The 14,905-nt window shown below is 41.8% G+C and overlaps 1 non-coding gene and 1 pseudogene across 1 annotated transcript; both read left to right on the plus strand.

The window, feature by feature from the left end:
- The first annotated feature begins 659 nt into the window (after positions 1–659).
- LOC119562126 lies at positions 660–838 on the plus strand. The gene has a single exon (XR_005221697.1). It is a non-coding gene; the product is annotated as a 5.8S ribosomal RNA (ribosomal RNA).
- A 401-nt stretch (positions 839–1,239) lies between these two features.
- Positions 1,240–10,710, plus strand: LOC119562123 (annotated as a pseudogene).
- Positions 10,711–14,905: the final 4,195 nt, after the last annotated feature.

Below are 14,905 nucleotides of genomic sequence, written 5' to 3' on the forward strand. Positions count from 1 at the left end.
TTGTTTAATATCCTTACCGTTAATAAAAAAATTTGTTTTTATTATAATAATATAATATATTATAGTAATACAAATAAAATATAAATTGCCAAAAATATGATCTTTTATAGATCAAATATAAAATTTCGAACAAGCAAATCGAAATAATAATTGTAATAATAAATATATTATTGCATTAAATAAGAGATAAATAAATAAGCAAAAGCAAACAAATAACAAATTCGAACAAGCAAATCGAAATTATTAAATTTATTTAATATTATTATTATATTGTATATTAAATGCAATTAATTAATAAAACACTGTGTGTATATGGACCATAATATACACGCGTTGCGATATGTATTGTTCATCTCAGTTATGCGCATACATTGGATAATGCAACAACCTAAAATGTACAATGTTGTACCTGATTATTACAGGTTAATGTTTTATATAAATTTCAATATATATCGCTAAAAAAAAGTATTAATACCGTAAATGCCATTTAAAAAATACTTGATATATTATTGGTTATATGAAACTAAGACATTTCGCAGCATTCGTTTTAGGTATAAAAATCAATTTATTGAAGGAATTGATATATGCCAGTAAAATGGTGTATTTTTAATTTCTTTCAATAAAAACATATATGACAAAATTACCAAACCAATATATAAAACTCTAAGCGGTGGATCACTCGGCTCATGGGTCGATGAAGAACGCAGCAAACTGTGCGTCATCGTGTGAACTGCAGGACACATGAACATCGACATTTTGAACGCATATCGCAGTCCATGCTGTTATGTACTTTAATTAATTTTATAGTGCTGCTTGGACTACATATGGTTGAGGGTTGTAAGACTATGCTAATTAAGTTGTTTATATAAATTTTATAATGAAATTTTATAAGCATATGGTATATTATTGGATAATAATAATTTAATTATTATATTATTCATAATATTAACAAATATATGAAAAACATTATCTCACATTAGTAAATAATTTGAATGTGAAAAACGAAGAGAAATATTTTCTTTTTCAATCAAATAATACTGAGAAATGTCTAGCATAAAAAATTTATCTAGAATTGTCTCTTATTAAAGATTAGTAAATAGAAAGCCGTTGACAATATTATTATTCTTCGTTGATTCGTTAGACCAAACAAATGCCATACAAATATATAAAATATATAACGAATTTAATAAAATGTTTTATCATTATATATAAAGAATTAATTGCAAAAAAAGTTATACACAACCTCAACTCATATGGGACTACCCCCTGAATTTAAGCATATTAATTAGGGGAGGAAAAGAAACTAACCAGGATTTTCTTAGTAGCGGCGAGCGAAAAGAAATCAGTTCAGCACTAAGTCACTTTGTCTATATGGCAAATGTGAGATGCAGTGTATGGAGCGTCAATATTCTAGTATGAGAAATTAACGATTTAAGTCCTTCTTAAATGAGGCCATTTACCCATAGAGGGTGCCAGGCCCGTATAACGTTAATGATTACTAGATGATGTTTCCAAAGAGTCGTGTTGCTTGATAGTGCAGCACTAAGTGGGTGGTAAACTCCATCTAAAACTAAATATAACCATGAGACCGATAGTAAACAAGTACCGTGAGGGAAAGTTGAAAAGAACTCTGAATAGAGAGTTAAACAGTACGTGAAACTGCTTAGAGGTTAAGCCCGATGAACCTGAATATCCGTTATGGAAAATTCATCATTAAAATTGTAATATTTAAACAATATTATGATAATAGTGTGCATTTTTTCCATATAAGGACATTGTAATCTATTAGCATACAAAATTTATCATAAAATATAACTTATAGTTTATTCAAATTAATTTGCTTGCATTTTAACACAGAATAAATGTTATTAATTTGATAAAGTGCTGATAGATTTATATGAATACAGTGCGTTAATTTTTCGGAATTATATAATGGCATAATTATCATTGATTTTTTGTGTTTATTATATGCACTTGTATGATTAACAATGCGAAAGATTCAGGATACCTTCGGGACCCGTCTTGAAACACGGACCAAGGAGTCTAACATATGTGCAAGTTATTGGGATATAAACCTAATAGCGTAATTAACTTGACTAATAATGGGATTAGTTTTTTAACTATTTATAGCTAATTAACACAATCCCGGGGCGTTCTATATAGTTATGTATAATGATATTTATATTATTTATGCCTCTAACTGGAACGTACCTTGAGCATATATGCTGTGACCCGAAAGATGGTGAACTATACTTGATCAGGTTGAAGTCAGGGGAAACCCTGATGGAAGACCGAAACAGTTCTGACGTGCAAATCGATTGTCAGAATTGAGTATAGGGGCGAAAGACCAATCGAACCATCTAGTAGCTGGTTCCTTCCGAAGTTTCCCTCAGGATAGCTGGTGCATTTTAATGTTATATAAAATAATCTTATCTGGTAAAGCGAATGATTAGAGGCCTTAGGGTCGAAACGATCTTAACCTATTCTCAAACTTTAAATGGGTAAGAACCTTAACTTTCTTGATATGAAGTTCAAGGTTATGATATAATGTGCCCAGTGGGCCACTTTTGGTAAGCAGAACTGGCGCTGTGGGATGAACCAAACGTAATGTTACGGTGCCCAAATTAACAACTCATGCAGATACCATGAAAGGCGTTGGTTGCTTAAAACAGCAGGACGGTGATCATGGAAGTCGAAATCCGCTAAGGAGTGTGTAACAACTCACCTGCCGAAGCAACTAGCCCTTAAAATGGATGGCGCTTAAGTTGTATACCTATACATTACCGCTAAAGTAGATGATTTATATTACTTGTGATATAAATTTTGAAACTTTAGTGAGTAGGAAGGTACAATGGTATGCGTAGAAGTGTTTGGCGTAAGCCTGCATGGAGCTGCCATTGGTACAGATCTTGGTGGTAGTAGCAAATAATCGAATGAGACCTTGGAGGACTGAAGTGGAGAAGGGTTTCGTGTGAACAGTGGTTGATCACGAGTTAGTCGGTCCTAAGTTCAAGGCGAAAGCCGAAAATTTTCAAGTAAAACACAAATGCCATACAAATATAATTATATTATATAAATCAAGCTAATTAATATACTTGAATAATTTTGAACGAAAGGGAATACGGTTCCAATTCCGTAACCTGTTGAGTATCCGTTTGTTATTAAATATGGGCCTCGTGCTCATCCTGGCAACAGGAACGACCATAAAGAAGCCGTCGAGAGATATCGGAAGAGTTTTCTTTTCTGTTTTATAGCCGTACTACCATGGAAGTCTTTCGCAGAGAGATATGGTAGATGGGCTAGAAGAGCATGACATATACTGTTGTGTCGATATTTTCTCCTCGGACCTTGAAAATTTATGGTGGGGACACGCAAACTTCTCAACAGGCCGTACCAATATCCGCAGCTGGTCTCCAAGGTGAAGAGTCTCTAGTCGATAGAATAATGTAGGTAAGGGAAGTCGGCAAATTAGATCCGTAACTTCGGGATAAGGATTGGCTCTGAAGATTGAGATAGTCGGGCTTGATTGGGAAACAATAACATGGTTTATGTGCTCGTTCTGGGTAAATAGAGTGTCTGGCATTTATGTTGGTCACTTGTTCCCCGGATAGTTTAGTTACGTAGCCAATTGTGGAACTTTCTTGCTAAAATTTTTAAGAATACTAATTGGGTTAAACCAATTAGTTCTTATTAATTATAACGATTATCAATTAACAATCAATTCAGAACTGGCACGGACTTGGGGAATCCGACTGTCTAATTAAAACAAAGCATTGTGATGGCCCTAGCGGGTGTTGACACAATGTGATTTCTGCCCAGTGCTCTGAATGTCAAAGTGAAGAAATTCAAGTAAGCGCGGGTCAACGGCGGGAGTAACTATGACTCTCTTAAGGTAGCCAAATGCCTCGTCATCTAATTAGTGACGCGCATGAATGGATTAACGACGGACGTGTGTTTTTTCGTGGTCCCAATCAGTCGGTCATATCTCGGAAAGTACGTGGTGTACAAAGTTAAAATTTGCGTCAAAATTCGTGCCTTTGCGAAAGGAGTACGGTGGTGTAAAAACATTTAGGAAAAGTCAGCGGTGAGCGGAGTAATCGGAGTTTTCCTTTGTGGAAAATTCCACACGTGCGCGCGCCGCGTGTGCTTGGAGAGCGCTTTCGAGAGAGCGCTTTCGTGAGAGAGCTTTCGCGAGAGCGTTTGGCGTCAGGTGTTCCCTCTCGCGTGATTCCTCTCGCGCGTCAGCTGTGCGTGTACCGCCTAAGCTTTCTTATCGGGTAAGTGAGCTTGCTCGAGAAAAAGTTTAGAGGGTAGGTGGGCGATGGCTCCATCTCCGATGGAGACGGAGGGCGGATGCTCGGGCAGCGAATCTGCCAGCAGTCGAGGTAGCGTCAATGTTGGACGAAAAGGCCGCCCGAAGGGGAAGCGTGGACGAGGTGCTGCCGCAAGGGACGCCTCGCAGGCAAAGATTGTTGCCGTGGATGGAGTTGGAGGCGGGCCAGAGCCCCTTGTAGAGGAGACGCTCTCTTCTCTGGAGATGCCGCCGCCGCCCGCTCCCGCTGCCGCCGCCCCCACTGCTGCTGTAGTAGCTGCAGCTGCTACTGCTGCTGCCGCTGCCGCTGCTGCTGCCGCTGCCGACGCCGCTGAAGCCTCGACATCAGCCGCTGCAGCAAAAGTCGCCGTTGGAGTTGAGGTCGTAGTCCCCTCTCCCCCTCCCGTTGTTCGCTCGTCGCACTGCTCCATGGAGATCGTGAAGCAAGGATCGTGCCGCGTCGCAGAAGAGTCGACTGCGATCAGGGATGAGCTGCTAGGGCTCATTGTGAATATAGTGTCTGCAAAACTCCAGACGGAGATTATGAAAGGCGCAACGAGGTACGACGGCTTGATCTCGTCGCTGCTTATTAGGAATGCCATCCTCGATGATCGCTACAAGCAGTGCAAAAAGACGCCACCCGCCGCCAGCTCAGCGACCAGTCGCTGTTGCTATACCAGCCGTCGTATGCAGCTTGCGTACCCCAGCTTGCCAGTGCCTTCTGCCACGCCGATCCCGATGCCGCGAAAGCCGCGGGAGACCTGGTCGGCAGTCGTGCACAGCCCAGACCCGACCATCTCGGGCAAGCAGCTGGCGGAGAAGGTGCGGAAGAAATCGCTCCTGCACTAGGAGTCCGACTCCATGAAGTCAGGGGATTGGCGCGTGGCGGTGCGGTTATACGTACCCCGTCGTCCAGTGAGCTTAAGCGCGTGATGGCTAACAAGAAGTTCGGCGAGGCCGGACTTGAAATTAAGCAGACCCCGGAACTTAAGCCAAAGGTTGTAGTGAGCAACGTCGACACTGCGCACACGCCCGAGGACTTCATGACGGAGTTGTATAAAAACAACTTCGAGGACAAGATGGACCTGGCACAATTCAAGAGGACGGTGCGGCTCGAAAAAGCCCTGGTCGCAGGCTAATGGCGCCACGGTCAACGTGACGCTAGAGGTCGACGCGACGGCACTTGATGTCCTGGACGGAGGAAAAGCCTACATAGGGTGGTTTGCATATAACTGCCGGGCCTTGGTGCGCACTTATGCGTGCCATAGGTGCGTCGGTTTCGACCACAAGGTGGCCAGTTGCAGGATGAAGGAGAGCGACAAGGTCTGCCGACAGTGCGGACAGACTGGCCACAATGCGCGAGGCTGCACCAATCCGGTGGACTGCCGGAATTGCCGCTTCAAGGGCTACCCATCGGCGCACCATATGCTGTCCCCCGGGTGCCCTGTGTATGCGGCGGTGCTGGCGCGGGTGAATGCTAGACATTAAAAATGTATAGCTTCATCCAAGCAAATTGTGGCAAAGGACGAGCTGCTACCATCGAGCTCGGAGTCCGATTGCGAGGAGAGCAAGAGCCTGTTCGCACTGGTCCAGGAGCCATATGTGAACGACGTGAGGATGGATGAGCTGCCTGACGGTATAAGGAGTTTTACCGATCGAGGAGGAAAGCGGCCATCCTAGTTAATCACCAGGATGCACCTGCATGCAAGTGGAAGCCCCTCACACGGAGTACGGCGTATGTGTGAGCATAAAAGGAAGATTTGGCTTAATCTTTCTATGCTCCGCATATTGTCAGTTTGATGCCGATTTACCACCGTACCTCGCGTACTTGGATTGCGGTCCTGCTGCTGGCCAGCAGAACCCCCGCAATCCTTGGCCTTGATGCGAACGCAGCATCCCCCATGTGGTTTAGCAAGCTCCCTCCTCACGCTGAGGGACTTGCAAACTATAATCGGGGTGAGCTGCTGTCTCAGTGGATTGTGGAGAAGGAAGCCGTGGTTCTAAACCAGCCAAGTTCGGTGTACACGTTCGAGTCCAGCAAACGGACGGAGCGACATCGACGTGACGATCGCCAACGCTGCAGGATCTATGCTAGCCACATACGAGTGGAGAGTGGACGATTGGGAGTTGAGTGACCACAACATCGTGTACTGTTGTGGCCAACCCAACGACCGATACAGCCGTTGAGAGCCTAGCTCCGGTGCCGTCCTGGAAACTTCTCCAATGCACGTTGGCGGTTGTTCGAGCAGGAAATGGTGAGTAGGGCAACCGAACTTCCGGAAGACTTCTCAGAATCGCCGCTGGACCAACAAGCCCTCTACCCTTCGCAGGATCGTCCACGAAGTGTGCGACCTTGTTCTGGGTAGGAGGACTGCAGGATCGCCGAGATCGAGACCAGGTTGGTGGACCGCTGACCTTAGTGCGATGCGCCGCGAAGTCAGGAGACTTAGGCGCCGACTTCAGGATGCCAGACGTCGTCGCCATGACGACGTGGCCGAGCTTATTGTGCGCGAGCTGAGACTTACCTCGGCCGCCTACAAGAAGCTCATCCTGAGGACGAAGGAGGACAGCTGGAGACGCTTCGTGGGAGAAAATTCACACGATCCCTGGGGGCGCGTCTACAAGATGTGCCGAGGTCGCAAGAAACGGACGGAGATTGGGTGCCTTCGCGTAAATGGCGAGCTAGTCACCAACTGGAGTGACTGTGCGCGTGTGCTCCTCCGCAACTTTTTCCCAGTTGCGGAGTCCGATGCACCGATTGCCTCAGCGGAGGAATTCCCACCGCCCCTGGAAGTTTCTGAGGTTGGTGCTTGTGTCGCTAGGTTGAAGAGCAAACGCTCGCCTGGCATGGACGGCATCAACGGTACGATTTGCAAGGCTGTGTGGCGCGCCATACCTCAGCATCTTACGGCGATGTATTCCAGCTGCATCCGGTCGGGGTACTTCCCTGCTGAGTGGAAATGCCCTCGTGTGGTAGCTCTGCTCAAGGGACCCGACAAGGACAGGTGTGAGCCATCGTCGTACCGCGGCATTTGCCTGCTTCCGGTTTTCGGAAAGGTGCTGGAGGCCATCATGGTAGATCGTGTGAGAGAAGTTCTTCCGGAAGGCTGCAGGTGGCAGTTCGGTTTTCGCCAAGGACGTTGTGTGGAGGATGCTTGGATGCACGTGAAGAGCAGTATTCACGCCAGCCCGGCGAAATACGTGCTCGGCATTTTCGTGGACTTCAAGGGAGCCTTCGACAATGTGGAATGGAGTGCTGCACTGCGCCGACTGGCGGAGTTGGGATGCCGAGAGATGGGCTTGTGGCAGAGCTTCTTCTCAGGCAGAAGAGCAGTCATCCGAAGCAGTTACGAGGAAGTTGATGTCCCCGTAACTAGAGGCTGTCCGCAGGGGTCAATCAGCGGCCCATTCATTTGGGATCTGCTGATGGATGTACTGATCCGGCGCCTTGAGTCGTACTGCACACTGAGTGCGTATGCGGATGATTTGCTGCTTCTCGTCGAGGGAAACTCCCGACTCGCGCTGGAGACAAAAGGAGCGCAACTAATGTCCATCGTTGAAACGTGGGGGATGGAAGTCGGCGTTGCCGTTTCCACCAGTAAGACGGTAATTATGCTGCTTAAAGGAAGCGAACACTTTACGCGTGGCCCTTCGCGTGTACCAAGTCGCCCCCCTGCGGTAAAATTTGCTGGAGCAAACTTGCCGTATGTAAGCAGCTGCCGGTACCTTGGCATCACAGTCAGCGAAGGCTTGAGATTCCTCGAGCACGTCGGGAACCTTCGACAGCGTATGGCTGGAGTCGTTGCAGCATTGGCGCGTGTGCTTCGAGTAGACTGGGGTTTCAGTCCTCGAGCCAGGCGGACCATCTATGCCGGACTCATGGTGCCCTGTGCGCTATTTGGTGCCTCGGTATGGTATGTCACTACGACGCAGCAAGTTGTGGCCAAGAGGCGACTCCTTGCTTGCCAGAGGCTAATCCTTATGGGAAGCCTTCCGGTATGCCGAACAGTGTCCACTGCGGCACTGCAGGTTCTTGCTGGCGTTCCCCCGTTTGATTTAGCTGCCATGCAAATGGCAGTTAAATACAAACTAAAGCGTGGATACCCGCTGGAGGAATACGATCTGCTGTATGGCGAAGACCTCACGAGTCTGAGCTGGGAAGAGAAGATGGTGCGTATGGAGCAGTGCTTACTGCACAGATGGCAGGACAGATGGGATGACGTAGATGCATCTGGACGGGTGACCTACAAGTTCATCCCAGATGTCACTCTGGCATTTCGGAATCCACACTTCGGATTTCCGATGCGCACCGGATTCCTGATCACTGGACACGGATCGTTAAACGCATTTCTGCATAATAGAGCGCTCTCGGACTCTGCCGCATGCTCATGTGGCGATCCAGTTGAGGATTGGCAGCACGTCTTGTGTGACTGCCCCCTCTATGCAGATTTGCGCGACCTTGATGGACTTGGAGTGCAGCGAGATGGTGAAAACTGGACGTTTGGAAGGATTCTGGAGGATGAGGACAGGACTCGACGACTCAACACGTTTGCTGACGAAGCGTTCCGCAGGAGGAGGGACTTTTAGTCCAAAACCCTTGCCGTGTGGTAGCGGCGAAGAATTCTGCCACAGCCTGTCATAGCTTGTCGTAGGAGGCGACTAATATGGCAAATGGTTGCCCCATCCGAGCTTGTCGGAGCTGAAGGGGTGAGGCTCACCGAGCCTGTAATTTCGGTACCACGGGTTGAGCAGCTCCAAGGCTGCTCATTGAGGTTGGCCCCCTTGTGGGAGTATCGTGGTGGCTGTGGTTGACACCTAAATCGCGGGTAGAGTCCTCGGGCTCGACGTGGATGTTGCGTTACACAACTCGGGTGCTGCGACCCACAGAACAGTAGAGATTTTAGATAGATCTCGCCCCTACGCAAGGGGGAGTGCTTGCCCGACAAGTAAGCACTCGAATTGCTACTGGGGTGGTTGCTATGTACATAGCTATAGCTTCTAGTCCGGGGCGTTGGTCTGGCGCTTAACCTAGACCCGTGCATTATATACTCACTTGTGGGTATATTAGAATGCCGTGGTTGTAATCCCTTCATTGCGGAACATGCCACGTTAAATAAAAGCGGAGGGATCCGATTCCCACTGTCCCTATCTACTATCTAGCGAAACCACAGCCAAGGGAACGGGCTTGGAATAATTAGCGGGGAAAGAAGACCCTTTTGAGCTTGACTCTAATCTGGCAGTGTAAGGAGACATAAGAGGTGTAGAATAAGTGGGAGATATTAGACTTCGGTTTGGTATCGCCAATGAAATACCACTACTCTTATTGTTTCCTTACTTACTTGATTAAATGGAACGTGTATCATTTCCTAGCCATTATACGGATATATTTATTATATCTTATGGTATTGGGTTTTGATGCAAGCTTCTTGATCAAAGTATCACGAGTTTGTTATATAATCGCAAACAAATTCTTTAATAAAACGGTGCATTTATGTATTTTTGATTTGAAAATTTGGTATAACTCCAATTACTCAGGTATGATCCAATTCAAGGACATTGCCAGGTAGGGAGTTTGACTGGGGCGGTACATCTCTCAAATAATAACGGAGGTGTCCCAAGGCCAGCTCAGTGCGGACAGAAACCACACATAGAGCAAAAGGGCAAATGCTGACTTGATCTCGGTGTTCAGTACACACAGGGACAGCAAAAGCTCGGCCTATCGATCCTTTTGGTTTAAAGAGTTTTTAACAAGAGGTGTCAGAAAAGTTACCATAGGGATAACTGGCTTGTGGCGGCCAAGCGTTCATAGCGACGTCGCTTTTTGATCCTTCGATGTCGGCTCTTCCTATCATTGTGAAGCAAAATTCACCAAGCGTTGGATTGTTCACCCATGCAAGGGAACGTGAGCTGGGTTTAGACCGTCGTGAGACAGGTTAGTTTTACCCTACTAATGACAAAACGTTGTTGCGACAGCATTCCTGCGTAGTACGAGAGGAACCGCAGGTACGGACCAATGGCACAATACTTGTTCGAGCGAACAGTGGTATGACGCTACGTCCGTTGGATTATGCCTGAACGCCTCTAAGGTCGTATCCGTGCTGGACTGCAATGATAAATAAGGGGCAATTTGCATTGTATGGCTTCTAAACCATTTAAAGTTTATAATTTACTTTATAAACGACAATGGATGTGATGCCAATGTAATTTGTAACATAGTAAATTGGGAGGATCTTTGATCACCTGATGCCGCGCTAGTTACATATAAAAGCATTATTTAATACAATGACAAAGCCTAGAATCAATTGTAAACGACTTTTGTAACAGGCAAGGTGTTGTAAGTGGTTGAGCAGCTGCCATACTGCGATCCACTGAAGCTTATCCTTTGCTTGATGATTCGATAATAAAGATGTTGCAAGCGGGCATAATCATTATGCTTGCTTGCAGCATCGCACGCCACTTTGTTTGTGGTGTGTAAGGTAGGGAAGAAGAAATATAAAAGACCTAAATTGGAAACATCAATATATAAGTAAATATTGAACAAACAAAATGTATCGTCATCTTATTAGTGACGCGATGATAAAGTGGCAAACATATTCCATGTATAAATATTCCTATGGTATTAAAATTCAAGTAAAGAGGACATATATAAAAGTTTGTATATATGGTTCATTCAATGGTAGCAGCGGTTGGTTGGTTGGTGTCTGCTCCTCTTATTGTTCAAAACTTATGTTATGGTAGCAAGTCTATATCGTCATATTATTAGTGACGCGAAAAAGTAGTGGCAAAACATATTCCATGTATAAATAAATATTCCTATGGTATTGAAATTCAAGTAAAGAGGCCATTCAAGTAAAGAGGACTTATATAAATATAAGTATATATAATGGTAGCAGCGCGGTTGGTTGGTTGGTGTGTCTGCTCCTCTTATTGTTCAAAACTTATGTTATGGTAGCAAGACTGTATCGTCATATTATTAGTGACGCGAAAAAGTAGTGGCAAAACATATTCCATGTATAAATATTCCTATGGTATTGAAATTCAACTAAAGAGGACATATAAAATTACTATCAATGGTAGCAGTGGTTGGTTGGTTGGTGGTTGGTTGGCGGCTGCTCCTATTATTGTTCAAGACTTATGTTATGGTAGCAAGTCTGTATCGTCATATTAATTATTAGTGACGCGAAAAAGTAGTGGAAATCATATTCCATGTATAAATAGATTCCTATGGTAATGAAATTTTCAAGTAAAGAGAGGACCATTCAAGTAAGAGGACATATAAAAAGTAAGTATATGTTCCTCCAATGGTAGCAGTGGTTGGTTGGTTGGCGGCTGATCCTCTTATTGTTCAAAACTTATTTTATCAATATGAGTTTGGCAATACAATAAAGAAGACCAATCTAATCCATATAAAACTAAATGTATTATATGGATATGCTTAGGAAACCCATATATTCATAAAAAAAAATTATGTATAGAAAATTATACATATATCTTTTATATAAATGAATCGTATGGATATCGCCTTATGGTAGGTATAATAACTTTTTAAGGCATAATAATGTATAATATAGAAAATATACATTGAAATATAAATGCATTTTTATAGATATGGCGGCATATAAGTGCCATATACACAAGAATAAATAATAGAATTTACCAATATATAATTAAAATGAGATATATAAACCTAGTGAGGGGCTGCACTAGTATATGAATCGTATGGATATGGCTTATAGGTATAATACCTATAAGGCATAATAATGTATAATATAATAAATATAAATTAAGATATGAATGAATTATATAAATATGGCATAGAAATGCCATATACATACATAAGAATAAATGGTAGAATTTACCCATATATCACTGAAACACGATATATAAACCTAATGATAGCTGGCACTAGTACTGTAAACATGCACGCAATAGTGCGTGGGGTAAAAAACTACTATAGGGAGGTGGTCGTTGGCGGGCCCCTCCTCGTATTGGTCAAAACTTATGTTATGCATATGAATTTGTCAATACTATATAGAACGCCAAGCATATCCATATAAACTATGGATATGCATAGAAATCCATACAAAAGTAAAAAAAAATTATGTATAGAAAAATATACATATATTTATATAAGTGAATCGTATGGATATGGCTTATAGGTATAATACCTATAAGGCATAATAATGTATAACAAGTAAATATACATTGAAATGTGAATGCATTGTATGGATATGGCATATAAATGCCATATATATAGAAATAAATTGTATATCAATGATATAACAATTATAAACCTAGTGAGGGGCGGCACTAGTGAATGAATCGTATGGATATGGCTTATAGGTATAATACCTATAAGGCATAATAATGTATAATATAATAAATATACATTAAGATATGAATGGATTGTATAAATATGGCATAGAAATGCCATATACATAAGAATAAATGGTAGAATTTACCCATATATCACTGAAACACGATATATAAACCTAGTGATAGCTGGCACTAGTACTGTAAACAGGCACGCAATAGTGCGTGGGGTAAAAAACTACTATAGGGAGGTGGTCGTTGGCGGGCCCCTCCTCGTATTGGTCAAAACTTATGTTATGCATATGAATTTGTCAATACTATATAGAACGCCAAGCATATCCATATAAACTATGGATATGCATAGAAATCCATACAAAAGTAAAAAAAAATTATGTATAGAAAAATATACATATATTTATATAAGTGAATCGTATGGATATGGCTTATAGGTATAATACCTATAAGGCATAATAATGTATAACAAGTAAATATACATTGAAATGTGAATGCATTGTATGGATATGGCATATAAATGCCATATATATAGAAATAAATTGTATATCAATGATATAACAATTATAAACCTAGTGAGGGGCGGCACTAGTGAATGAATCGTATGGATATGGCTTATAGGTATAATACCTATAAGGCATAATAATGTATAATATAATAAATATACATTAAGATATGAATGGATTGTATAAATATGGCATAGAAATGCCATATACATAAGAATAAATGGTAGAATTTACCCATATATCACTGAAACACGATATATAAACCTAGTGATAGCTGGCACTAGTACTGTAAACAGGCACGCAATAGTGCGTGGGGTAAAAAACTACTATAGGGAGGTGGTCGTTGGCGGGCCCCTCCTCGTATTGGTCAAAACTTATGTTATGCATATGAATTTGTCAATACTATATAGAACGCCAAGCATATCCATATAAACTATGGATATGCATAGAAAACCATACAAAAGTAAAAAAAAATTATGTATAGAAAAATATACATATATTTATATAAGTGAATCGTATGGATATGGCTTATAGGTATAATACCTATAAGGCATAATAATGTATAACAAGTAAATATACATTGAAATGTGAATGCATTGTATGGATATGGCATATAAATGCCATATATATAGAAATAAATTGTATATCAATGATATAACAATTATAAACCTAGTGAGGGGCGGCACTAGTGAATGAATCGTATGGATATGGCTTATAGGTATAATACCTATAAGGCATAATAATGTATAATATAATAAATATACATTAAGATATGAATGGATTGTATAAATATGGCATAGAAATGCCATATACATAAGAATAAATGGTAGAATTTACCCATATATCACTGAAACACGATATATAAACCTAGTGATAGCTGGCACTAGTACTGTAAACAGGCACGCAATAGTGCGTGGGGTAAAAAACTACTATAGGGAGGTGGTCGTTGGCGGGCCCCTCCTCGTATTGGTCAAAACTTATGTTATGCATATGAATTTGTCAATACTATATAGAACGCCAAGCATATCCATATAAACTATGGATATGCATAGAAAACCATACAAAAGTAAAAAAAATTATGTATAGAAAAATATACATATATTTATATAAGTGAATCGTATGGATATGGCTTATAGGTATAATACCTATAAGGCATAATAATGTATAACAAGTAAATATACATTGAAATGTGAATGCATTGTATGGATATGGCATATAAATGCCATATATATAGAAATAAATTGTATATCAATGATATAACAATTATAAACCTAGTGAGGGGCGGCACTAGTGAATGAATCGTATGGATATGGCTTATAGGTATAATACCTATAAGGCATAATAATGTATAATATAATAAATATACATTAAGATATGAATGGATTGTATAAATATGGCATAGAAATGCCATATACATAAGAATAAATGGTAGAATTTACCCATATATCACTGAAACACGATATATAAACCTAGTGATAGCTGGCACTAGTACTGTAAACAGGCACGCAATAGTGCGTGGGGTAAAAAACTACTATAGGGAGGTGGTCGTTGGCGGGCCCCTCCTCGTATTGGTCAAAACTTATGTTATGCATATGAATTTGTCAATACTATATAGAACGCCAAGCATATCCATATAAACTATGGATATGCATAGAAATCCATACAAAAGTAAAAAAAAATTATGTATAGAAAAATATACATATATTTATATAAGTGAATCGTATGGATATGGCTTATAGGTATAATACCTATAAGGCATAAT

This window comes from Drosophila subpulchrella, unplaced genomic scaffold (genome assembly GCF_014743375.2).
Source record: "Drosophila subpulchrella strain 33 F10 #4 breed RU33 unplaced genomic scaffold, RU_Dsub_v1.1 Primary Assembly Seq392, whole genome shotgun sequence".
NCBI classification, from domain to species: domain Eukaryota; kingdom Metazoa; phylum Arthropoda; class Insecta; order Diptera; family Drosophilidae; genus Drosophila; species Drosophila subpulchrella.